A 27680-nucleotide genomic window follows, 5' to 3' on the forward strand; every position below is an offset into this window, starting at 1 on the left:
TGTGAATTCTAGTCAACATGGTAGATTTGAAATTGCAGTTCATAAAATCACTCATAGAAGTTATTGGATTGGGCGGGGGTGGTGGTTGGATCAGTCGGAGGTTGAGCAGGAGACACTGGCATTTAACCATAGTTTATAAATACAGATTATAGATTTGACACACAGTGGTGTTTGCTCTTTTCAACTCCAGTATTTTACTTTCATCTCTGTGATATTTCCTAGTGTACTGGTACCTTTTTTCTAAAAAGGCTAATCCTACCGACAGGACCTGGCTTTCCTAAGCTGTATGGGTAGATGCTCTTTGCTCAGGAGCAATGGAGACTTTCTGCAAAATTGCTGTGATCGTGGGTTCCTGGCACAGAATTATTAAAGTCAGTAGGGCTGTAAGCTGCAGCTCCACTCTGCAAAATCTCACAGAGGAAGAAGAAGAAGGAGGAAGGCTGGGGAGGCACCGGGCCAGGCAAGCAGGAGCAGGGACAGGGGCGAGTGGCAGTCCCGGGTTACCTCCCATGTCTGTCCAGAGCACAATCTGCCGGCTCACCCTGCATCACTGCCAGAGCGTTTCTTTACCATCGCTACACAGCCCTTTTTGTAGCGGCCACACTTGTTGTGTTTGCAGATAATTCCTGTCGTCGTTTCTTGGATGAGGAGCATGTGGGCTATGTCTTTTCCTGGCTTCCACAAGCTCCGGTTTTAATGGAACCCAAAGAGCGTAAAACTGTTTGTCTCAGTGAATCATTTTGCTGTGAAATTTCTGCTGCGATGTTCAGGTCGATGTGAGTTGTTGAGCCAGTGAGACTATTGGGTTGTGCGTTCCTTCGAATGTTAAATTTCTCACAATAACCACAACAAAGTTTTTAATTGAAACAATGAGAGGAAATTAGTTTGCAAATCACTTTTTGTCTACTAATTCAATCTGAGTTTAAACTACAACCCATTTTAGTTGCTCTGATTGGGGGTAATGGTGATGAAATAACACTAACACAGATTAAAAATGGCAGAGGCAGCTCATCTTCAGGGTATTAACAGAACCCCCCGGTAATTCTGACCTTGCTTCAAAGTAGTTACTCGCTTGGATCCTGTGCAGCAGGTGACTCCCCTCCCTATCTTTCCCTTAGTAAGTATATGGTTTTCACCTGGACCTACTCAGACTCCCTGTTGGGTTGTCCCTGCTCATGATGCTGTTAGTGCTGAGGAGAGCAGGCTCTGGTCCGAGGCAGGTGCTGCCCGCTGGTTTGTTGGTAAACTTTGGTCAGGCTATTACTGGGCCCCCTAATGCAAACCAGAGGCTGCAGTCAAGGGGGGGAAAAGAGAGTGAATAAGGGGTGAATCTCATGCCAGTGGGAATATCTCCAGGTTCCCAGAGACCATGCTGTAATAATATTGGGCTTGCAGGTGCAAGAATGTATGTGGGAGAATAACAGCAGGAGAGCAACAAGAAGAGAAAACGTTTCTGTTGCTTAGGTGAAAGATTAAAGAGCTGCGAGAGGCTCTGCGGGCTACAGAACTGATTTGCAAAGGCTGAGGCAGCGAAGGTGCTGCGCGACGAGACAATGGGGATTTCGGTGCTTACTCCCAGCTTTATTGAAGTTTTTTACCTAACGAGTCTGTGAATAAAACAATCAATTCTCAGGATAATGTCTGGCATTGTAGCTGCTTACAGACCTGAGAAAAGCCTGGGAGGTTCTGCTTTTGGATTTTGATACCCGCGTGTTGTTTTAGTTTCTCATGGTCCCATCTGGGCCTATATTGTCGTTTTTGTTTAACAGGAATTGCTTCCTAGCGGAGGCGGTTAGGGGACAGACTCCTGCTTAAGGATGCTTGACAATAAGATGAACCTAAACTGCTGATTTAATTTCAGAATTGACTTATAATGGCAGGAGTTATAATGATGATTATGTTTTATTTTGGCAACATATCAGACAAGGCACTGCTATGTCAGCCACATATCACAAAAGCACTGCAAAAGAAAAAATTCATTCCAAAAGTAGTTTTCAGCCTAAATTTAAGACTTATCTTTTTTTTTTTGGCGGGTTCTATTCTATATTATAAAGATATTAAGTCTGAAGAAAAGGTGCATTCAAAGGTCTGTATTTTTCCATTATCTTCACATATTTAGGGACGTGCTTTTCTTTCAGCAAGAGGACAACAGGCACAGCTTGTCATCCTTGTGCACCTATTCCTCTCAGTTTCTCTGCTTGCATGGCTCTGGATCTGAATACCTCCTTGAATCAATGCAAATGAATGACTTCTCCGAGGGAGTACGTGAGTCTTCTAACAAGCTAGTGATGGGGAAGAACATCTGTTGTCCTTTAACGTCGTTTTGAGGGCTTACAGATTTATTTGAAGTGTTTTCACTCATACCACTTGGATTTTCTGCAGCTTGCGAGGCTTTGTCTTTTCTGTGAGGGAAAGACAGGAGACTCCTCACACTTGCCTCCCCCACGTATGCTTCCTGTTACTATACAAGGTCTGTTTTAAGAATACAAACTTCTGGTTACTTTTTCTGAAAAGTGTTAGCTTATGTGTAATGGCTTTCTAATGGTAGTTAGGAATACTTTTCCCTTTTTACTTTCAGTGATTTTTTTTTTCAAGTAATATTGAAGAAATACTATAATGTATTTTTAAAGCACAATTTGGCTGCATATTTGAGAGAAATAAACAAGGTGAGAAACTCATTAATCTTACTAAGCCAAGCCCATTAAGCCAAGCATTTGACACTGTCCTGCACGATATCCTTGTCTCTCAATTGAAGAGATGTGGATTTGATGGATGGACCACTCAGTGGGTAAGGAATTGGCTGGATGGTCACACTTGAAGAGTTGCAGTCAATGGCTCGATATCAAAGTGGAGACCAGCGACAAGCCATGTTCCTCAGAGATCAATATTGGGACTGGCACTACAGTATCTTTGTTGACGATGTGGATAGTGGGATTGAGCGCACCCTCAGCAAGTTTGCCAATGACATACCAATGACACCAAGCTGAGTGGTGCGATTGACACCCTGGAGGGAAGGGATGCCATCCAGAGGGTCCTGGACAGGCTTGAGTGGTGGGCCTATGATAACCTCATGAAGTTCAACAAGGCCAATGTGTGCTCGCAGCCCAGGCGGCCAACCACCTCCTGGGCTGCATCAAAAGCAGCATGGCCAGCAGATCAAGGGAGGGGATTCTGGCCCTTTACTCCACTCTGGTGAGACCCCACCTGGAGCCCTGCGTCCAGCTCTGGAGCCCTCAGCACAGGAAGGACTTGGAGCGGGTCCGGAGGAGGGCCACAAAAACGATCAGAGGAATGGAACACCTGTGATAAAAGGCTGAGAGAGTTGGGGCTGTTCAGCCTGGAGAAGAGGCGGCTGCGGGGAGACCTTCTATCAGCCTTCCAGCAAGTGAAGGGGGCCTACAAGAAAGCTGGAGAGGAACTTTTTACAAGGATGTGTAGTGATATGACAAGGGGTAATGGCTTTAAAATAACAAGATGGTAGACCTAGATACAAGAAAGAAGTTCTTTACCATGAGGGTTGTGAGGCACTGGAAGAGGTTGCCCAGAGAAGCTGTGGATGGCCCTCCCTGGCAGCATTCAAGGCCAGGCTGGATGGAGCTCTGAGCAACCTGGTCTAATGGAAGGTGTCCCTGCCCATGGCAGGGGGGGTTGGAATGAGATGATCTTAAAGGTCGCTTCCAACCCTTACCATTCTATGATTCTGTGATATTCTGTAGATTTAACTTTAGAGTGTTTGTCCAGTGTCCAAATGTTGCAAATACGTTTACATCTCATTAAGGGAAACTGTTCAAATGAACAGAAGTTCAGGAGCCGGAGCACTTTCCTGCTTTGCAGTAAGCATGTTCACGGTGGCATGAGGTCTCTCTCTAGGCTGGTCAGACAGGCCAGGATGAGTTTACATGTTGTTTTATCTGCTGAATCGGGAAGTTTCTATGTGTCTGTCTTTGGAGGAGGAATTTCCATATAAACAGGCTTTTGTCTGTGATACTTTGAGGCCTCTAATTAATTACATTTCAGCTGGAGTCGGGAGGGTTTGGATTCACACTCCGCACTTCCTCCTGCAGGATAATAGGACCCAATGGCTATTTTGGAGAGTTACTTTCTAAAACAAGTGTTAAAAGGCTGGGAAAATGCGCCTCGTAAGCATCCAGGCTTTAAAAACGTAGTCTAATAAACCCACAGTTATTTGTGAGTGCCAGCACTACTGGCATCTCTTTTGTAATGCCTTAATATCCTAAGCTTTTAGAAAGCCTGCGAATTTGTTGCTTGTTTGCACTTTTTTATAAATGCGTGTTTTACAAATGCATTTCTTAACACAGACACTGCTATTCACTTTTGGCTTAATTTCTCTACAGTGTAAATAACACTTTTTTGTAAAGCAGTTTTCCTTGACTATTGGTAATGCATCTAGAAAGTTATTCCTCTAGAGAAAGAAAGGACGGTTTGCTGCAGAATGCCTTCTTCCCTCTTGGGTTAATATAGGAAATTGTAATCACTGTCTCGGTGAACGTTGTTGGTTTTGTTACCCTGATGGGAAATATATCTTCACTAACACAGAATGAAACTGCTGATAAAATGCCTTTTAATTATTAAGTGCTTGTAGCTCATGAACACTGAAAACAGTACACGCTACAGTGATTTAGTTAAACTATTCCTATTTTTATACTTTCTAAGTATGGTGTTTAAGAAAGTAGTAGTAATAAAGACATTTGGACAAACTCTCTGCTGTTGAAATGGATTGCTTTCCACTGGCTGAATAGGTCTGCTGTTTTCATGAAAAAATATGACTCAGAGAAGTATTACTATTCCGCATAGTGCCTGTGTACAGAATCCCCTATAGGACTCTGCAGTGGCAGGTGACGGGAGGGAAGAGGGATGATGTACCGGTGTTCGCCTGGAATGACCTCATGCCAGGAAGCAAGACGAATTTCTTTGGCACAGCAAAAAACAAGCAGAATTACATTTTTAGTGAAGGGAGATGGGTCAGGGCAAAGCAGGGGATATCTTATTAGTTTGTAAATGTGACTGGCATATGAAAGGAAAGCAAACATTCATACTGTCAAAATTGGGAATGTATCTGTCCCACTTCTGCCAGAAATGTGCAGTCAGGGCATATGTGATATAGGGAGCCCGGCACCCCGGGGACGTGGGTATGCTGGTGCTGCAGAAAGGTGGTGGGACAGAGTCATCAGATCTCTGCAGATCGTCAGGAGTCATTTATGGCACAACTTCTGCAGGTTAGGGGAGCTATTGAAAAATAGATTTATGAGGTGATAGCTGAAAACAGTTGCCACAGAACACTACTTGAGAAGCGGGCTGTCGTGGTTCCTACTCAGCCTGTTTTACATCAGCGAACATGCTGTCCCCGGGTGGTGGTTTATCAAAGTTAGCTTTTTTGCTGTCTTTGCCACAGGAGCTGAAGTTGAACACAATAGCAAGATACACAGTCACTGCAAAGTACTTTTCCTGACACTTGGGTGACACCAACATCCAAGGAGTCATTTTGAATACCTTACTGAATTACTGTTCCAGAGCTTAACATACAGTAACCTGAAGTTTTATCCTATTCCAGTCATTTTTTTCTGTACAAAGTGTTTCATGTTTCCTTTTCCAGCCCTTTACTACTGTCGGTTGGTCAGATAAAAAGATTTATGTACAGGAGCTCCAAGAGGGAATTTCGTGCTTTGAAGTGAGATTATGTAAGTTTCTTCAAAACAAAGTGATGAATGATGGGGTTGTTCATTATTTTCTGTTTAGTTTTCAGGAGCTAGTCGCCAGAAGAGAAGAATACAGACACACAAGCAACATGAAGCTCGGGTTTTTTTTGTATGAATGTCTTTATTTATCCTTATCTTCATTGGCATGGGAATGATAATGAACTGTGGCAGATAAAATGCCAAGGACATCTGAGAAGCACAGGAGTTAATTGTCACAGTGAAGGATCGTGAAAACATACCTGTTGAGCCCAGATTTCCGATGCAGTGAGTACGTGCGCTGACACTGGAGGAGCCAGCAGCATTCAAATAGTGCCACAGAAGCTGCCACTTCCCAGGTGAACTCCAAACTCATTCTGTGGTTTGCTGTTGAGAAATGTCACAGCCTAAACGGTGACGGTGCTGGACCTTTAGACTGTACGCTTGCCTATTCCTAACAGGGGAAGTGACTCACCAAAATGTTTACTCTTCACCTTGTGATCTGCTCTCCCCAGGAAAAAAGGGATCTGTTTGCTCCGCAATGCATCAGTGCTCCTTATCAGGCTGTATGATATCGCTGCCAGTGCTGGCACTGGTCAGTATTTGTTAGTAGCTGGTATTCTGTTTGTAGAAGGACAGTTGCTGTGTGTAATACTTGGGAGCCATGTTCTTAAACTGCACCTGGTTGCACCTGGCAGTTGTTGTGGGCTGTGATCATTGCTTTGATTTACTTTCTGTTTGAGTAACGCCGCGTTACTTGTAGGCAATGCGTGGCCCCGCAATTCTAAAGTGTTACCACTCACAGGGTAACATCCTGCGCCAAGAATGACCCTCCAGCAGTGACACCTTAGCCCTGTAACTCCGTCGCTTTGGGGAGAGCTCTGCATGGGCAATGGGAGAGTGCTGCAGAGCCGCCCACTCCTCTCTGCCACGAAGGGCTTATGGGGCCAGTTGGGACGCAGGGATAACCGAGGGTCGAGCAGACGGTGTGGGGAAATAGCCTTCCATGTTATGTTTGGACATGAAACTAGTAAGGAGGGAGAGCTGGAGGAAAACTGGAACCTCTGCTGCTTCTCTGGCCTTTTCACAAGGAAGACCCCTCCTTTGCAATATTGTAAATCAGCAGTTTTAAGTCATATGGCTTTGATAAATTTTATTTTTGCTATTTGTGTTACTGTAATCATAAAAGGATAAGTGGATTCTCTGTGCACGTCATTCATACCTATGTTGCATTTTATTCTTCAGTTAGGTTGAACATGTCCAAATGTTTTTGCATCGTTATATTCTGGTTGCCTGTTAACAGACTGATCGCTGATTATTTTAGTAATATTATTTACTGCAGCACTTTGTAAAATAGAGAATTATTTCCCCCTGTATGTATTAAGAAAATGCCCTGTTGTGCTTTCATGCATGCAGTGCCTCTCTTGCTTCCCATTGGGGCTCAACTGCAAATACAGGAGAAGAAAGACACATTTGGTTTCTTTTTAACCAATTATTGTATGTTTTGAAAAATCTTTTACTTATTCTGACATGTGCTTGTCAAGCAATACTTATAGCAAAACGCGAAGATATTTCTAACTAATATGCCTTTATTGTTCTGCGGGTGCTTCTGAGAGTATGTTATTCATAATCTTGAAAAAGAACTGTTTTCAAGAAGTGGCAGTGTTTAATATGTTCAACTAAGAAACAAAACTCAAAAAAACCTTTCATGATGCAACTTTGTAGTTTCTGATGGGGCATGTGAAATGCAGATTTTCTATAACCTGTGCTCTCTAGCTCAGTGCTGCTAAAATAAAAGATAATAGATCCTGGCATTCGCGGAGAAGAAGTGACCACATAAAACGCAGAGAGGATCATTTGTTGTTTGCACTGTAGCAGAGAGAAGGTATGAAGTTGCCAGCACCTCAAAGCCAAGCTTCACCAGTACTGATCTCTCTGCAAATTAGAAATATTATGACTTCTAATCCCTAGTTGTAGATAAGAATTAATCTCACTCCTGTGATGTGTTGTGGAGAACCGATCACTGTCTCTCTGCAGGAGGCCAGTTACTCCTTGACAAGACTGGCAGCAGTGAAGTTTCCTCGCAATGAATGGCTTACTGTTCAAGAAGATTATTGCATTTTGATTAAGATTATTAGCATTGCTGTACACAAACAATTGGATTCAACCCTTGAAATTGCTGAATATTGAGCTCCAGGGACTTTATCCCAGAAGAGATCGGAGACTTTGGTTTGACAGGTGGTCCAAAAATCACGGGCTGACCTCCAGTCTGGGGCGCGCTGCTCTGCTCGCGCACGCGGGAGGCACGCATCGCAGAAGTTGCACCGATACATCACCTCTCCCAGGAAACCTCTGCCGGGCTCACTTCAAGCTGTGCTTCCCCCGAGGGAGTTCTGAGCATTCGTGCTCATTTAATGAGCTGCACTGGAAGCTACTCTTGTGAAGCAGTGATTCCAGAAGAGCAGAAACACTGTCAAAGCTAATTCATCCCGGAGCTTGTATTAACTGTTCATTACCAGTGTTCGTCATTCTGTTTTCCTCAGCTGTTGTTTTGGTGTAAGCAATGTCAAGTGAGCTGACAACAGCAGAAAATCACACTGCTTTCAGAGGGTTAGATGCAGTTTAAGCAGTTAGCAGTCGTCTGCAGACTAGCATCTCTTTCTGGGGGACACCCGTTCTGCGAACCAACCCAGATCATGGGTGGTGGTGCCAGCGCCGTCATGCCAGTCGCGCGGTGCTGTTGGCTGGCCCAGCTTCGCGCCAAGCAAACGCGGCGTAGCGCTGCTCTGCTTTGGGCCCCCGGCAGCGTGCTGCCTCGTCGCAGTCCGGAGCTGTCACTCTGATAGGCCTGCTGAGGAGATGCTCCTATGGACTGGAAAGCGTCATGCAGACGTTGGTGTTTGTAGTATACGCCCCGGACCAACCCCCTTCCTTGCGTCACAGGGGCTGAAAACACTCGCTCCCCCTGGAAAGGGGGAAATTGGCCCCTTAATTCACTGTGAGGGCTGTGAAAGGGAGGTACCTTTCCTGGCATTTCTCAGTATGGGAAATTTTCCCAACCAAGTGACTCCTGGGGAGACAGAGTAGGCTGTGGGAGCGGGCTGCCAGCCCTGGGGCTCAGCGACAGGCTGAGTAAGGCTCATCTCCTGCAGCCCGCCGTGAGGGCACGGCCCGTCCCTCCTGTAATTCTCCCTGTAATTCTCCCTAGGCTGCAGATCAAATCCAGGCATTACAGATCCCTTTTCCAGCCTGCCCAGCACTGCCTGCCTGTGCCCTGGGGGCGGTGGGAGGGGTGTGTGGCGGGTGCGAGCTGCTCGGGTGCCGCACCGATGGAAGGGGCAGGCGGTGACGGTTCTCTGCAAGGGACGGAGCTCTGCATGCAAAGGCGAGTACTGGGACTGCACGGGAATACAGGTAACAGAGATGCACACGAGTCTGTGCGTGTTTGCAAACTAACTGCAGGTTTTATTTAAAAAAAAAATGTCCTGTAGAAGTGTGGTTTTCACTAGAAGGCAAGGAAGAGGGAGACCAGAAGGGGTAAAGAGTTGTGGTTGCGTAGGGAAGCTCTCACCTGTGTAACTGAGGCAATGATTCTCCAATTTAGAAATTCAACCGAAGACCTCTTTTCCAAAGAGAAACATCACGGTTTTTTCTCACGACTGTAAGAATCACCCTTCTTGCCGTAACTTCCCCAAACAAGGGGATGTTTCTCCTCATAACTTTAATCTCGCTGTTCTGTTTGGGGATGAAACAACAGCTTTTACTAATCTGAAAGAAAGCAAGCAGCTTGGGGGCAGGTTTGTTACCTGTGAGGTTCATTCTGCATTGCAAAGAGCTTACAGATCACAAGCAATGTTTAGCTGATGTGTCATGCAGAGCCACCTTTTTAATGTCAGAGTAAAGTCACGGCACTAAACACTGCAGCAGCTCTGCACAACCAATTTTGCGGTAGGATGAGTGCCATTGCCTAGTCCTGGTGCTCCATCAACAAGGTTGTTTCTTTAGGCAGTAAAAGAAGGAAACAACACAGAGCTGTTCGTCTCGTGATGGTCTAATTATGTTTGATAGGAAAAGGCTTAAAAAGTCAGATTATATTTGTCAAAAATTTGCTGAACTGTTTCCTTGCAACTAACCACACAAAACACGTAAACTGCATCCACAGAGACAGATACAAGAAAAATGAACACTTATTTTCATAAATTTTTTCCCCTCCAAAAGCTAGTGACTTTCTTTTCATTGCCTTTTCTCTTGTCTTTCGTTACCAAAAAAAAACCAACCAAAAATGCGCCTCCCCGGTTCTTACTTTTTTCTGCTTTCTTTACAGAACTCAGTTATTCAACAGAGAACATTGAGCTAAGTCTGAGGTAGAAGTTCTAAATAGCAGCAGGTTTTGGAGCCAGCAGCACCACAGAAGACTTTCTGAATGCACCAATCCAAGCAGTATTGTCATTTGAGGTAGATTTCATTAATTTAGTTCTTTACCAGAAAATACCCTTCTTTCTTGGCTTTATCTTCATGACAGATACCAAGAAACTTACATTCCTTGATAATTTCATATTGAATGCCTACCCATACAATATGTTAAAAGAAGGTTTTTTCAAGACATTTATTTATTCTTCTAAAATACGTATACATTTTTCTTTACCTTTTCAAAACAGGATTGGTAATATTAAGGCTTTTATTTTTCAAATTGGAATGAATCGCAGCTTATTTTGTAAGGATATTTATTCCAAATTTTAGCATGTTGTATAGCGGGTCATTGTTAAAATTATTTCTGCAGTCCTATTATGTGTGTGAATTTGAAAGGCTTTGCCAAAAACAAATAGGTGTGCAATTGCTTCAGATCTTTTGCTAAATGTATAATGATAGGATATATATACCACGTATAATTGCTTCTAAATCCAACTAATTGTGACTATGTGTTTGTAATGTTCTCTTCTAAAAGCATACAATTTATATTTCAGCATATGCTGCAATTTACATTTATAACAACGTTATTTTGACCCAACTTATGCTAATACCGAAATTTCAAAAAAGAAAAGGGAGCACTTCTCCACCCTCATTTTAAAGCACAGTTGGTGTGGCTCAGTGAAGTACCACAGTGTGTACTGAAGGAGAGATTTGCCTTGCAGCCTCTGGGTTTCTTTGTCTAGTTTTGAGATGGCTTGATCGGGTGCCCCTAGAGTCTTCCCCCGTGATCTACAAAACAAATAGATTTGTCACAGATGTTAACAGCAGAGGCAAGGAAGGAACCTTGGCAGAAGTGTCATCTGAGAGATCCGCTCTGCTACATTGCTAAAATAAAACACAAGGAGATGGCACAGATCGCAGCTTGGATTAGGTAGCTGTCACCAGGAGGAGGAAAATTGGGCTTTAGCCCAATTTTGTAATGTTAAAAAATACACGGAAGGAATGGAATTATCTCAGTCTCTGATACAACTACCTTAAATACAGTTTGTACAAAGATATCATTTTCAATTGCATCCTGAATACTTGATGCCTGCATACCTAGAAGGTATAATATTTCTACAGAAAATACCCACATACCCAGATTTGGCATACAAAAGAATTCACACTCCAGGGAGCAAACAGGTCTGAACTAACCGAACGCCTGGGAAGAGAAGTGAACCTGTCTCTAGGAAGGGATGCAAACCATGCTACCAAAACTATTTGGAGGCTTTTCCAGTCCAGATTCCTCTGTGCCTATAATTTCAGCATACACACAAGAAGGCATTTGTGTAGCTACTTTTATACAAGGACACAATACTTGGTACATTTATTTATGTATTGTGCCTAATAATACTCCACCTAAAACCTGTGTGCTTTCATATTTACTTTGCAGATAGAGCTGATTGGAAACCCCCGTGAGTAATGCCTGCACTCAGGCATTGCTGGTGTCCCTGCCCGCGCCCGTGTGCAGTGGACGTTCCTACCGTCCCTCACGCTCCTCTTCGGTAACCCCGAGTTTGTTTTGGGGAACAAAACGTACTTCCAAAAGAGCTGTAATAGAAGAGATACCTTCCTCAGCTCTTGTGCTAAGATAACCAAATGAAGCCCATACCACCACATTTTTGAAGAATTCGATTTTCTGATTCCTTTAGACGGGAGCCCTTTCCTTTCTCCTCACCACCATAACTCTTGCTGTTATGCCAGAGATAGTAAAAGAAGAAAAAAGTTTGTGATTTAATACTACTTACACAGGACAATTAAATTACTTTTTCTATTAAAATGGTATTATTTATATCGATTCAGCTGTCTAGATGTGACTCGTGTAAGGATGGAAATGCATTTTTATAGAATGGGGGGCTGCCAAGCAATTGGTTTGCAAAGTGGTGAGTGGAAGTCATTTCTAAAGAGGAGAGGTCATCTTGAGTGTGTATGAACAAATGCTGCCAGATCTTTAAGAACGGCAGGTAACTATTCATCACTTCTATTTCAAAAGTGCTTGGGGCGGCCTTATTCTAATATTTTCCCTATGCAAACAAACATCTAAAAATGCTTCTGCTTGTGCTCATTAGCATAAACACCTTCAACGACACATTGAAAGTGACTTCTACATCTGGTTGCCTTGTAATTTATTAATAAGCACATGCTGTTTAATAAATTATTAGTTTTTGTAAAAAGCATTAAGAATTTATGTTCGAGATTTTTTTTTGCTCTTTAGAGAAGTGAGAAGATAGTTTTACTTTTTTTCTCTTTGTATCTGCTGAAGATATCTGTGTTTTCTATCAGGATACCAGGTAGCGCACAAAAGGCGAAACTGCAAAGGTCAAGGAAAACATCTTTTCAATACAATGCAACAGTGAAATGCTGAACAGGGAACGCAACCCTGGAAGGTCAGCCGTTGACTGAATAATTTAAAGAAGCAAACTCAGTACTCAGTTTTGCGTTATGATTTTGCATTAAAATGATGGCCTTAACCTGTAACAGTCCAGTCATCCAGATTTTTTCTGATGGCTGTTACTGATTTTGATTCGTTTTCCATACTGAGATGTGGTTAGTTAGAGCTTGCGATTGTACGGCTTGCATTTGTGTTTGAAGGTTACTTCCTTGTGGCTTGCAGCTTTGATGAGCTAGTTATAACCTCTCTGTGTACAATATGCTTTTATGCATGATATACCTCTTGTATGCATACCTACTGAAGAAATCATAACTATCAATCTGGCACAGTCTGTATATGGCCTGTCAGGGCATCTGGACTTTTGCTGAGTCTTGATTTTTCTGCGCAATGTGAATTAATGGAAAGTTTCAAGTCCTGAAGTCTCTTCTCTGACGGCATTCTCTCAAACAGTGTTGCAGAAGGAGCATTATCAAAATAGGGATCTGAGTGCTTGACGAAGGAGCCAGCCATGCAGGTGCTGGGTGTATTTACACAGGTTGGGACAATTAAGCAAGAAATGAGAAATGTCAGGAAAGTGCAAAACACTGTTTTATCCAACTTGAAACCCGATGACCTCAGACACCAAAAGGTTCCTCTACTGTGGGAGCTTTCAAACAGCCCTCACAGACTTCACCTGGCACCAGCTGATGCTGTAGAGAATTCAGTCATCACTACCCTTTTCTGGCTTTATTTCCAGGGGAAAAAGAGGTCAGAGTGGCTAAAATAAAGTCAGTATAAGGTCTAAAAAAGTTAATATTTTAAAACACATGTTTTATACTTCTTGATGTGACCTCCAGTTCTAGGCAAACAAAAATGAAGGTGAGAACAGAAAGTCAAGAGCTAATATTGACTCGGAGTGATCACAAGTTCAGTCCTGCTGAAACTGAATTTGCAAACCATCAGGCTGCATAAAATTCATTATCTGCTTAGAGAGAACTAAAAAAACAGCCAGCCAAGCAACCAAAAAATCCTCTTTATTTGCCTATGTTTTCTGAGAATCTCTTTGAGACTGTATTCACAGGTTTCTACAACTGTGGACACTAGAACCTTACTATTTTGTGTTAACGGAAGTCAACATAATAAATTCTGAGAGCCCAGTATAAGGGGAAGAAAATTCGGGGTATTTTAAAGAAATTGTGAAAGTTGGCAAAATTGCAGGTTGTGGAGATACAGGGAAAAACCCCATTGCTGTGAAGTTATTGCTTGGATACTGGCAGAAAGGGTTAGCTTTCTGTAGCCCTGTTCTAGTGCAGCTGCTGTGGCCACTGGATGAGTAAGGTCGTAAATGGGGCTAATCAATGAAAGAGGAAATCCCGTGGCAGCAAACAGACAGTGGCTGCAACGTGGCGAACTAGAAATATCAAGTGAATGACGATTTCGGATGGAATGACGCTTCAAAGCTCACCTGTCTCCTGAGTTAGATGGACCAGAGCAAAAAAACGAGGGACTTTGCTGGATGCAAACGTCCTCATCCCCTCCGACAGCAGATAGAGACGGAAAGTCGCCCTCCTGGAATGCCACCCCTTACGCAAGCTGTGCGTTGACTTTTGCAGGAGGCCTGCAGCTGCGCTGGTGGGCAGCAGTGCTGGAGGGGCAGGGTGCCAGGAGGGTGGGTGAGGGGTCTCAGTGCTACCTCGAACCTCCTGCTGACACTCAAGTAAAATGGCTGGTGAGGGCTCTGAGCAATAACCTCATTGCTCTCATTTCTGCTCGTTTGTACCAATTCGGATCACTGTGTGTAACATGGAGACTGAAGTAAGCCGTAACCCTGATGCTGAAGACACTGGGTCAGCTGGTTGGGAACCTTCTAGAAAACCAGTGTTTCATCAGTCAGCGGTGACTGAGTAAAACCAAATCTTCACATGTTAATTTCCATTTCTCTTCCTTCCCTCTCTCTAGCTCCTGTGTCCCCTCCTTCCTACCTTCTTAGCCCTTTTGTTCCTCCAGTTGCCAGAGCTGCAGTCTTCCCGTGCCTGTAGCATCTCTTAGTCCAAGTTCTGCTTCTGGCTAGCCTGGCATCGGGTGTTCAGAGATCCAGGCAGTAAAACCTACCCTGAGACCTAGGAGTTACTTTTCATGGCGTACACACAACCTCTATCTCTACCTTTTTTTTCTATTTTGACTGTGTAATTAAACTTTTTTTTGATTGAAAATATTTACGAACAGACTCTCTGCCTTTGTTTCCCTAGTCCTAGGCCGTGCTTCTGCTGGGCTTGTAAATATTTAAAATTTTTTTTAAAAATATTTGATTATATATTAATAAATTCTGCTGAGCTTTTTACCTTCTCTTAGAATCCCTTATCTTGTCAGTGCTTCCAATGTCCTCTGATTCAGGCATTGTCTCAAATGTGCATAAGCAACCTGAGAGGTGAAGGGGTGACTGGTCCATATGAATTTACTTTTTTGACTTTTTGTTCAGGGTTTTTCTTCATACGTAATGCTTTCCTAGTTGGACTTCCTCTCACTTTCTTCTTCCTTGGTCTGATGAAAGAGTGCTAGCACAAAGAGCTGCTCAGTAACAGCAGCCTCTGTGTGTGCTGAAGGACAAAAAGGTGAGATATTCCCATCCAGGATGGAGGGAGAGATGAAAAGATGGACGCACAAGGAAGCATATTCACAGCGTGAGCGTTAATAACTGGCATCTACTAAACATGTACAGGTTGGCGTTTCTGGCTAAGCAAGACGTCTTGATCACAGTTGCCAAGTCAGTCAGTGTGTTTTCTATATAAATTTAGAGGTATGGCCCAAAATTACTGCTTGTGGCAGGTGACAGTTCTTAAAGCTCACCGTCCAATTCCTGTGCTGTTCATACGTATGTCAGATGTCCCTGCCACCCCGAGAGCCCAGGCTGCCTGACTGTTCATACAGACTAGGAAAGCACCAAGTTACTCTTCAAACCCCCAGCCGGTTTCCATTGCCATGAGGCTTCGGTGCATCTTGCTTTGACCATACTTGTTACATATCACCAACCCTTGGGTGCTCCCCAGTCATGGTATCCCCAGGGTTGCTGGAGATTTTGTAACTATTTAACAAATTGTGAGATAATGGGTATTTGAAATACTGATTCTGAGTGAGTAAAAGTTGTTCTGGGAGCTCAGAGAACCACTTGCTCCGTGCCTGCGAGGAGCAGTGCTGCTCCCCTCCCAACAGGTTGCACTGGGGACAACTGGCATGCCATGCTTTCAGGCCAGCAGCAGTGACCCAGAGCTGCACAGGGCCAGGAGAGAGAAGGCACTGCTCTAATGACTTCGGGGTTGAAGTGGGTGTTGTGAGACTGGGTCGTGGTGCTCCCAATGGTGGTGGAAAGAGAAGCAGTGAGGGAGAGAATCATCTCTTCACTCCAGTGTCCTTTAATAAACCATAATCTGCTTTGGAAGCTTATTTCTGTATGCTAATAAAATGGAATTGCATTTCTGAAAAGTGTCAGTATCAGCACAGTATGCAGACTTATATAGTGAAAAAAAAAAAGAGAAGTTCATAGCCTCTTTTACTCTAGTAATCACTGCCGTTAATTAATAAGTCTTTGATATCTCTAGATTTAAGTAATACTGTGAGCTACTCATGCTTGCTGTTTAGCTTTCCTTGCTTGTCCAGTCGTTTGACTCAGCACTGCCTGACCTAGATGCCAAGTCTGTGTGCCAACACGTTCCCCTGCTCTTAGGGGACCATTAGTTAGCAAGCTGCCCGTGTAGTGCCAAACACGTGGGAACTGCTGTGTAGTGTGCGTATGCTGGCCCAGCAGACTTGTTTCGGCGCCAAAATGCTTCACAATCAGACATAATTTTTCAGTGTCACATTCCCTTTCAGGGAACTCTCCTGACACGTACAGTCCTTTCTTTTCTTCTCTCTGAACCACATTAGGTGCTCAAGATCCAGGAAGTAAAACCTGCCCTGAGACTTGGGAGTGCTTCACAGGGCTTGCACACCACCTCCCTTCCCTTCCACTGCCGAGGTAGAAATGGCCATGAGAGGATTTAGTTGCCATTTCCCCCCCCCTTCCCTTCAGCTTCAAAATGGCCTCTGAACATGTATTTCAGAGGAGTATACTGGGAGCTTACAGGAGTGAAATACAGGTAAAGATGGAAAAGAAATGAAGAAAACCCCCAGTTCTTTAGTTAGAGCAGATGGTATAATTTGGCACGCTAACAGCGCGACGCTGTGCGTATGACACCCTAACACAACACACACCGCCCTACCTCTGTGACCTGTGATTCGCAGTGGGGTGTGACCAAGGAGTTTCATCCAGCCTGGTCAGGAACCGGCCTGTGCATAGAGCTGTCTCCAGCTGTACCTGCAGTGCGCTGTGAGGCTGCCTCTGCCTGAGGTAGGACTTCCTTGCAGTTGTGATAGACCGACAGCCTAGGCAATGTGAAGTCTGCAGGTGGAGACAGTACCTTTTAGGAGATCAGCTGGGAGAGATGGAAAAAAAAGATCAAGCCCTCCAGATTGCCTTTGGGTTGGAAACAGAAGCTTCACTATAAACTCAACGTACTGATGTTGCAGTACTGCTGTAGAACTGAAGAAACTCAGAAACTTGTCCAGCCTTTCCAACTCAACCAGTTGGTCTAACAAAAAGATGTTACGTCTACCTTTAAACTTTACGGGCATTGCATTATCCCTGCTAGGAGCTACACCATTAAAAGCTGTGGGGCAACTCTGCCGAAAGGAATGGTACTTCCTAGCATCACTGGTTCACTGGCACAATGGACTGGATCCAGTCTGTCACATTCCTTTGAAGCCCCTCAGGTGGGAGGGCAGAAGCAGCTGTATCTCCCACCAAGGTGTCCAAGAAGCTCAGCGTACTAGAAAGACCAAATTAATGTATTTTCTAGGCACTTTTCTGGGCTCTTTTTGCTCTCAGCACAGCTCACTATTCAAGCTGCAGTGAGCAGTTCAAGGGTAACAGCAGACTCCCCAGGGTCTTTGGTTATTGTTGGGTAAATTCAGCTCTAGATAGCAAAGAATGAACAAATATGAAATAATAAAGTGAAAGGTGAGAACAGGGCATTGGCTGTATTGAATCTTACCATCGATCATCATCTTTGCTCTCTTTATTCTGTTTTTATGGACAATATTATTAGCTCTCTCTCTGTATATAGATGTTCCTATAGCATTGCACTGACGCGTAGCTTCACTTACTTTTTGTGGGGCTCTACCGTGGTGAAGCTTGCAGGAGCTTTCCTTCTCGTCAATATTCGTACCCATCTTTATTTTGTTCCTCACTGGCTGAAGATGGAGCAGCACCCACTGTTGGTGCTGTGCTCTGGTCAGGCAGAATGAGGCGTCTGGAAAAAAAAATAAAATAAGGGACATTTCCTTCCTGGGAGACTTGGCAACATTTTGAGGCTTGGGCTTCATTAGGGCAGAGAACGGGAGTTGGTGTTTTAAAATTAAGCATAGTGCATAGTCCTTTCCCAGGCCATGGTACCATGGATGATTGCACATTGTGCTCTTAGCAGTGTATTAGTCTGACGTTTCACTTGCTTTCACTTTTTTGAATGTAGATTTCTGCATCCCCAACAGGCTAGGGAAGCCCCAGAAGCAGGCTTAGTATTACGTATGGTCGGAAGCTTTTGGACAGACCTTTTGCTTTTAAAAAAATGCTTATTCATTGAAACTAGGTTGTGCAGTAGACATGGATTTTGATTTTTTTTTCTTTTGCGCTTGCTTTTTGCTGTAGATTATAGTATTATATAACCCTAATTTTAGTTGGTACAAAATGAAATGCAGAATTAAAAAAAAAAAAGATTAAAACAAGAATGAAATGTTTTGATTTACTGGGTTTTTCATGCTTTTTGTTGGAAATTCTGATTTTTTGGCCCATTCTGAAATGAAACAATTTTTGCAACATCAGCAGGTCATGTGAGAGACATTTGGAAATTTGACCAGCACCACATGCTGATCTGCGTTGCTCGTCCTCCTCTTTCCAGCTGCCTGTGATGCGCAGTTTTTGCTCTGGTCAGTGGTGTGACCTATTAGGAATCATCAGAAAGGTTGCCTAAGTGTCAGCCTGGAGAAAAGCCTGTGGCAGCAGCGAGCAGATTCTGCCAGGGACAGGCAGAAAGGGTGCCTGGCTAAGGGAAGGAACATGGAGGAGCCTTGCTGGCTGCAGTCCTGGGTTTTGATAGTCTGAGGGGAGAGTTTCAGTAACTTTATTTATTATTTGAATGGCAGTGACCACTGCAGAAAGGAGAGGAGGCAAAGAGGGTGGCTAGGGAATGAAAGCAGAAGAGAGGAAATGAGAAAATAAAGAATGAAAAGAGTTGTGCAAGTTTTGACAAGAAAAAAGTAATAAAATTACTGAAAACTTTGCAAGAGGAAGGAATGAGAAAAAATAAAATCTGAGCAAGTAAAGACGAAGGAGCAACAGGTGATTCAGTGCTGCCTTAAACAGACTGACAGAACAGACGGGATGGCTGGGATTGAGAGGCCACAGAAACTGAAATTACAGAGAAAAGTGGGAAAAAATAAGAAAGAGGAAAATCAAGTGAAGACAAAACCAAATAACATAGTGAGATTCCCTTCCTAGTAATTTTGTGGAAATGAACAGTGGTTCTGGGCATGAGGTGCTATTTTCTGTGTATCGAGAAAGCGGTAAGCGCCCTGACTTTTGGTACATTTTCCTGTCTACTTCAGTGTCTTGAGAGGCTTGGTATTGCCCGAAAGTCTGATAACAGGAACAGGCTGTGCCGTGAAACTCCATCAGTTTGAATTTATCTGGCCACCATGGATGTCACAGGGCAGGAGTATCATGCAATTACTCTTTAATTATATGATTAGTTAATAGGGTTTCCTGTTAAACACCGTGTAACTATGTGGAGATTAGCATGTAATTACCTTTAGTAGATCCAAAACTAATTAGCATATAACCTGTATTCTTGCCTTGTGGTTCAGAAGGCTATAATCTTGTAATGATATGGTACTCACTGTGTTGTTCACCTGCCACTACACGCTAATATCCATGTAGTTACAATGCACAGTAGTTTTCATACAAATAATATTTGCGCCCTGTTACCAGTTGTCCTATGAAGTTGTGCCCCTGTTGGCTTTGACAATGACTTAATCCAATTACTTTTTCAAATTGCCTTTGTGAAATGCTTTTGTTACACCCCTTGCTTGCTGCTACGCTGTAAACTCAGCTGGATGTGAACTGTAAAAGCAATCATGAGATAGGCGACTCGATGAGCTCTGTTCATTTGCCTCATGGCACCAAATCCACTGCAAAATGTATGCGTCCATGTTACTGATGTTTACTGCTCACTTGTGGAGAGCAATGACTTCTGGGTAGTAAATGCTGCAGGTAATGCACCAGTTCAATAATCATAGTAAAATTATGTGTACTTTAAAGATAAGTATCCCTCTGCAAGTTTTAGTGGAGGTAAATTCTTTCTGTGTGTTGTTTCTCTTTTACAATTCAGCTGAGATATTGGTGAGCGAAGCTAGCTTGCTTGATAAACGGAGACAAAGTTATATCTTTTAGTAGATGAATAAAAATATTTTTAAAATATTGGCTCTGTTTTTGCATATATGAAAACAAATTAACTGTGTTTATTATGCACTGTATTCTTTGCTATTCAGTTTCTAATAAAGGGCTGCATCACACCTCTCAGCTGGGATAGGACAGAAAAAAATGACCACTCTAAATATAGTTGCGTTGTTTTTTCTGGGTTGTTTTTTTCCCTTCTTTTTCCTTTGTTTTACCCACTCCCATTGCCTTTGCAGTGGTTTTCCTGGCAGAATAGAAATATAAACAATTTTTCCTTGGCCAAAAGCTGAGCAAACCTAAATTGTACATAGCAGCACTAGGTCTAAGACACAAAATTTCACATCCTATGGACTATAAATCTGTGTTACTTTATAGAGGCACGGTGTGAGCTACAACTGTTCCTCCTTCAGCTTTGAGACTTAATCAGTAATTTGCCATTAAAATGAATAGTGTTTTTCAGGGATTGCCTCTTAGCTACAATAATAATTCCTGTGCTGATAATTTTTACTGTGCCTAGTATGTGATTTCAGAAGGTAATGCCAGTTATTAGGATGTCAGTATGTGCCTTGTCAGTGGCTTTTTGCAATGGCTTTCCGCCCCATCAGTCTTCCTGGCCGGCGCCTCGGAAGACTGTTTGGTCAATCAGACAACAACAACGTTTTCTTTGGATCATTTAAAATGTTAAAAAGAGGAGGAAAAGATTCAAAGTAGTAATGTGGGGGGCTGTCCTTGCTATTTTTACTGTGTAATTTGCGAGCAGCAGAAGGAGCTGTTGGCCGTGAGCGGCCCGGCCGTGTGTGGTCAGCCCTGCGGGGAAGCGGTGTTGAGCCGCGTTGTCTGTACACAGGTGACCGGCTCACATTGGAGGTGTGTGGGTCTTGTGGCCTGTCACCCTCTCGTTACACCCACGCACATACTCTCCTAGGTGACAGAATTTGAAGCTGCGATTCATTACAAGTAGAGTGATTTGCTGCCTGCACCTGTGCCTGGGCTCTTGCCACGCTGCTGCGCCTTCTGCCCCTCTTCGCCTCCTGGCCTAGTCCCTCTCCAGCTGAACTCAGGCTTTCAGATGGTTCATCTCTATCTTTCCCAAGTCCAGCTACCCAACATCTACCCTCCTGCAATGCTCCCCATACAGTTTACAGTTTTTTTGAACCTAAACTGTAAATCCAGTGTAAAAAATGGCTCTGTTGTTCCCCCCTTTGCCCAGAGGGTCTGCTAAGCCCAAGGACGGGGGACCTTGAAGACAGTGGGATTTCAGAGTGGTCGGTAAGCAGTGTTAGCAAGGTGGGCTGGTTGTGGTTTGGATCCGTTGAATCCTCCTGCTGCCCAAATGGCTTCTGCCCTGTTGGCGTTTGGTCACCTGCGGGTGCAGTCAATGAACTTCACATTCCCCAATTCAGGCTGCCCGGGGAGGCACTCAACAGGAGCAGAGCCGGACAGAGACTCACAGGTCGCTGCGGATCCCACTGCCCACTGTCTGTGTCTTTCATTTTGACAGTGACATTCTGCTGGGTTTGAGTGTGCAGGTTTTTTTCCCAGCCAGTTCTGCACCTGTCTTCGAATAGTTTCATCTAGACTATATTTCCTTAGCCTGTTTGTGCTAGGGAATGGCATGCGAGACAGTGTCAAAAGCCTTAATAAGTCAAGATATATGACATGCACTTATTCTTTTCCATCTGCCATGTCTCCTTCTTTATCAGAGAAGGAAATTACAGTAGTTTGACATGACTTGTTCTTGGCAAATCCATTACTGGCTTTTATTCGTCTCTCCCTCTCTATCTCTTTTTTTCTTCGAGGTTCTTTGAAGTAGTTTGTTTATTTGCTCCAATATTTTTCCTGACTACTGTAAAAGGGTTTTCACTCCTGAAGCCTTTTCTGATTTTTTTTAATAGTTACATCAGTTAGCTTAATAAAACGCATTACCTCTCCCTATTAACCCTTTCTAGTGTACATCTCTGCACTATCTGAGCTACAAAACTGCTGCTGCTACAGCATTTACACAGATTGGTCTGAATTTTTCTAGCCCCTCCATTCATCTCTTTTAAATAAGAGCACGGTATTGTTTTGGTTTTTTTTCTTTTTCCTGAACCTCACCATTTGCTACCTCTGAGCTCCGACAGGTAACTGCTAATGCTCCTGACACTATTTCACCTACTTCTTAAAATATCCTATGATTAAATCAGCCTGACCAGGTGAACTGAAAACATCCAGGTACTCTCTAAGGCTTTTTTCCTTCTTCTAGGCAGAGATATTAACCCATGTGTTGTTGGTACTGCTAGTGTTAGCAAACTGACTACAGTGAAAGGAATTTGATGCTTTGATCTCTTTCAGATCTTCTACTGACAGCTTTCTTCCTCTGAGAGTGGCAAACCAACTCTCTTCTTGGTCTTCTTTTTACTAATAACCTATTTATAGAAATGTACTCTTGTTGCCATGGATGTTTCTTCATAACTGTATCTCATTCAGTCCTTTCCTGATTTTTCCCCTGCCTTTATTTTATGTCCATTCTTCTGTGACCTAGCTTACACTTTCAAGTAAGTTTCTTTCTTGTGTTGAGGGCAATGAAGAGCTTATGATACAAACAGATGAGGAGACGAGCACAACCTTGTACTTCAGTATTCTGAATATTTAATAAACACATGAGATTTTTATATTTAAACCACGTAGGAATTCAGATGTGGAAGTGGACACAGGTTTGGTAGAAACCTGTTAGAGAAAATCTTCCCAAGCTACGTGTGATCATTACAGAGAAGTGGTTGGTTGCTGCAGCAGTTAATGTCCAGCTTTGCTGAATATTGTTACTTGGGACTGATGATGTGATTTATCATTTCAAAGGAGCCCTAGGAACTGAGATGAGGCAGCAACAGTGGAGAACAGAAAATTGTCTTTCCTTACAGGAAAGCTGCGGGGTAAACTTTGAGGCGTATTTTATCTTTCAGCTTGCTTGTATCAGCCTTCATTTTTCTGTGTCATTTTTCTCTGTCATCTCCCATTTCCACTTTTCTCTCCTCATCTATCTTAGGGTGTCAGAAAGCTGTGGAAGTCCACATGGAAGCTGGGAAAGCCCAGCATGTCACAGGCAGAGGCAGCAAACGGCAGGGACTTAGCAGAGGCTCTTGGCTGCATTGCCTGTTAGGGGGCTGGGAACGAGCCAGTACCTGTGAGGTTATTGTGGAGGAACTAGGATCACTGGTGGCACTGGGATTCTTATCACCAGAGAACTGGCAGCTGTGTTAGTGATAAGGCCTGCCTGTGAGGTCCTCCCTGACAGCTGGAGTGAAACCAGGAGCGCAGCAGGACTGCATGTAATGGCTAAATCTGGGATGCCTGTACTAGGCTTAGGGAGAGGAGCTTTGGCAATTCGGTCCTGACCTTGTTGCTTCTGTTTATTTGAAATCTCTAAAGGTGACAAGCCCGTGGAACCTTTACCACCACTGAAAAAGAATCAGAGTTCCTTTACAGAATCACACAGAATCACAGAATAGTGGGGGTTGGAAGGGACCTCTGTGGGTCGTCTAGTCCAACCCTCCTGCCGAAGCAGGGTCACCTACAGCAGGCTGCACAGGACCTTGTCCAGGCGGGTCTTGAATATCTCCAGAGAAGGAGACTCCACAACCTCCCTGGGCAGCCTGTTCCAGGGCTCCATCACCCTCAGAGGGAAGAAGTTCTTCCTCATGTTCAGACGGAACTTCCTGTGCTTCAGTTTGTGCCCATTGCCCCTTGTCCTGTCGCTGGGCACTACTGAAAAGAGTCTGGCCCCATCCTCCTGACACCCACCCTTTATTAGGTCCCCTCGCAGCCTTCTCTTCTCCACGCTGAACAAGCCCAGCTCCCTCAGCCTCTCCTCATAGGAGAGATGTTCCAGTCCCCTCATCGTCCTCGTAGCCTTCCGCTGGACTCTCTCCAGTAGCTCCTCATCTTTCTTGAAGTGGGGAACCCAGAACTGGACACAGTACTCCAGATGGGGCCTCACTAGGGCTGAGTAGAGGGGAAGGAGAACCTCCCTCGACCTGCTGGCTCCTGGTCAACCTGTCATGAACCAGGACACCCAGGTCCCTCTTCACAGAGCTGCTCTCCAGCAGGTCTGCCCCAAGCCTATACTGGTGCATGGGGTTGTTCCTCCCCAGGTGCAGGACCCTGCACTTGCCCTTGTTGAACCTCATCAGGTTCCTCTCTGCCCAACTTTCCAGCCTGTCCAGGTCACGCTGAATAGCAGCACAGCCTTCTGGTGTATCTACCACTCCTCCCAGTTTTGCTCTGATATCTACTTTGAAATAAATGATCTCTAACGAAGCTGCTTTCATCTGGGCTGCCTGACTGAAACACAGTGTCTGATGAGCAGGTGAATACACCATTGCCCAGCTTTGTTTCCTCTCTGGTCTGTGATTCACTGAATAACTTCAGGGACACATTGTGCAGGTTGTGCTGGCACTGAACCAGGAGAAGTGTTGTGTGTTCACTAATGAGACCAGTGCTGTTGGGGGCAGACTCGGTGCTAACTGTCAAGTTTAGTTCATGACTGTTTGTGCTGTCTGCTTTTCTCCTGTGTGCCAGTAATAGGTTTCTGCAGTACACAGAATCTGGCTGCCTGCAACCTCTTTTTCTTTTCTTCTCCTAATGTTAACTTCCCTCCTTCTTTGGAGAAATCCTTGTGATTTGACTTAAGGTGGTACTGGTGATTCCATCAGGGGGCAGTGAGTATAGACGTGGTTATCTAGACTCTTAAATGCAAGAGAGGGACAAATCTGTGGGATATATTAAGTTCAAACCTGGGAACAGGCACAGACGCTTTCTGGGGTAGTAATGAGGATATTAAAAGAGCAATGTCCTAAAAACGACAGAAGTTTCATAACAGTGACAGTAAGAAGGGGTGGCGTTCACTTTTCAGGAGAATATGAAGCTGTCAGTGGCATTAAAAGTTTGATTTCTTTAAGCTTCCTGTTCGTAGAAAAGCTCTGGTACTATTCCCTGTTCTGAATGGAGATGGTGAGACATCCTGGAAGAGTGATAGCACTCACATGTTACTCATGTCTTCACTAGAGCTGTGAAGTGACCTGTTAGCTGTGTACTGGTGATGAAGCTGGAGGAATATCCTGGGTCTCAGTTCTCCTTCCCTGTGTAAGAGCAGAGTCATTTGGCAGTGTCACTCTCGGACAGGTTCATGTGATGATAGATATGCTGAGGGCAGAATCACTACTTTCATCTTTGATTAGTTCTGCTCCCAGATCTCAGCCTTTGATATGGGACCAGATATCTTGGCTTAACTCCTTCTGGATGGGGTGCTGTGATCTGGATAACACAGCAATGGTGGGTTTTGAATATTGTGTTTGAACTGTCCCAAAGGAAAAAAGAAAAGCTGTTTAATAAATATTTTATTTCAGTTTGGAATTATTTGTTCATCTATACTAACCTGTTTCTCTTCTCTTTTTTTAAAATGAAACTGAATCTCAGTTGTGAGCAAAATATGGCTATCTATCAGCAGCTGTGCATGAAGAACTTTGCTGAGGAGCCAATCTGCCATTTTCCAAACATTTTCTTATTTTCTTTCTTTTGCAGTGACTCAGTGGACACAAAAACACCCTGAGCACTATGCTCTATTTCAACTATATGGTTATTTTGCCACACTTGGAATAAACAAGCGTGAATTATTTAGAAACTTCTATTAGCCATGCTTTTAAACAATTCTCTCCAATAACTTACTTGAAATATTCACCCTGCAGATGTTAAAAATGTAGGTGTCAAAAACATATCTGCCTGTGCTGCTCCCTCCAGCCCTTCTATGGAAGTGTTACTAAATTGTGTCATACTTATTTACAAAGCTACATAATCTAAGTGAATGTAAATCTCAACTTTTGATAACCCTTTCAGCTATAAATCTTTTACTTCTCAAATAACTATAGAAATAATTTGTGGGGGTAAAAAAAAGAGATGAGTTCTAAAAAACAACAACAAAGGCCACATAAATACTAAATATATAAGATGGTACTTCTACTTTTCAAATTAAAATTGACACAAGACTGTTGTGAAATGTACCCTGACGAATGTGTAGATATTCATGGATGATGTAAGAGTTCTGCAACAGAAAAAGTGCACTACTTGTGTATTATTCATGTTTTATATTCATATGGCATCAGAATTTACCTCAATCTGCTATCATACAAAGCTGTTACTGAAACAAATAATCACTAGAACCACTATTACATTTGTGCATAGCTGGCATAGCATTTGAAGATGTACAGATATAATATAATGCATTTTTCTAATCTGTAATGGGATGAACATATGTCTTAACAACCTTTGTCACAGACGTTTCACAGCCTGGGTACCCCAAAACCTCTACAGTGTCTCAAACAAATCCCAAGACAATTATTTCTCTCATTTGATCAAAATAAATTTAAATTTTCATTCAGTTTGCTAGTTACATGAAACTAGTTAAGTACCATCATTTCTGCCACTGGGTTCTTGCTTATAAATCTTCCATGGGTGGTGTCCTTAGACTAAGCTCACAGTCATAAATGACATCTTAAAGTTCCTCAATATATTTGATTTAATTTCTAAGTCTTTGCTGTTTCTGTAACATGCACTTGGTAGACACTAAGATAGTGCCCTCCTGACCACATTAGAGCTTCAATTTCAGGAGGAGACTTGGACCGCTTCCACTTGTGACTCTGCTACATTGTTGAGCAAGACGGGACAAATGTGCTTGGTGTTGATGACATCCCTTACACAACAAAGCTAAGAAGACTGGCCAGTTTTGTGTTCATGCTATCCCAAATATCATTAAATAGAAATCATATTTACATGTGAGCACAGACAAAGGGGGAAAATGTGGCAAAATAACAGATCAGAGGAAATACTTTTTCACAAAGGTATGATGTGATTTTGGGGCCCTTAAATAATTTTCAAGTGCAGAGTTTAGCAAAGATTCAAGGAAGGGATTAAACATACAAATGAATTTTAAGCAGAAAGCATTGCTTGAATACAATGATGAGCAACAGAGCATTATGACAACAAAGCATTATATTAACAACAGACCATTATGATGAACAGACCACTATATATAAAAGCAAATATTTGTGCTTCTGTATTTGGACCAGGCTCTTAACAGCTTGGATGAAAATCATATCCTTTTTCTTTACCTCTCATAAAGCTGGGTGTTTAATCTAAGCTAATCTTCTGAACATTCTCTGCAGTGTCAGGGGAAAAGGAGAGACAAGGAACTATTTCCTTGGCATTTTAAAGCTCTGGTTCAGCAACGAGCTCTCTGTTTATCTGCGCCAGACCAACACTTCATCAGGTCCAGACAGCAGGAGCTGCACTGCTCGTGCAGAACTTGGGTACCCGACACCGTGAGCGAGGACGGCTGCGTTCAGGACTGCGCGCCAGGGCGGGTACAGAATCAAGCCACACAAAGCTCCTTCAGGACTGGGACATGAACATGATCTATGGTGATTACTTTTCTAATATCATCTGTGTCTAGACAGATGAGTATGTTCTTGTTAGCTGATGAGTTGTGTTAATGGCATTGGTAGAAATGTGTCTTCAGACAACCATTTGCTTCCTCTGAGAACTGCATTTACGATGTTCCACGAAGACTGTACACAATTCGATAGATGCT

Source organism: Opisthocomus hoazin, chromosome 7, assembly GCF_030867145.1.
Source record: "Opisthocomus hoazin isolate bOpiHoa1 chromosome 7, bOpiHoa1.hap1, whole genome shotgun sequence".
In the NCBI taxonomy this organism is placed as follows: Eukaryota; Metazoa; Chordata; class Aves; order Opisthocomiformes; family Opisthocomidae; genus Opisthocomus; species Opisthocomus hoazin.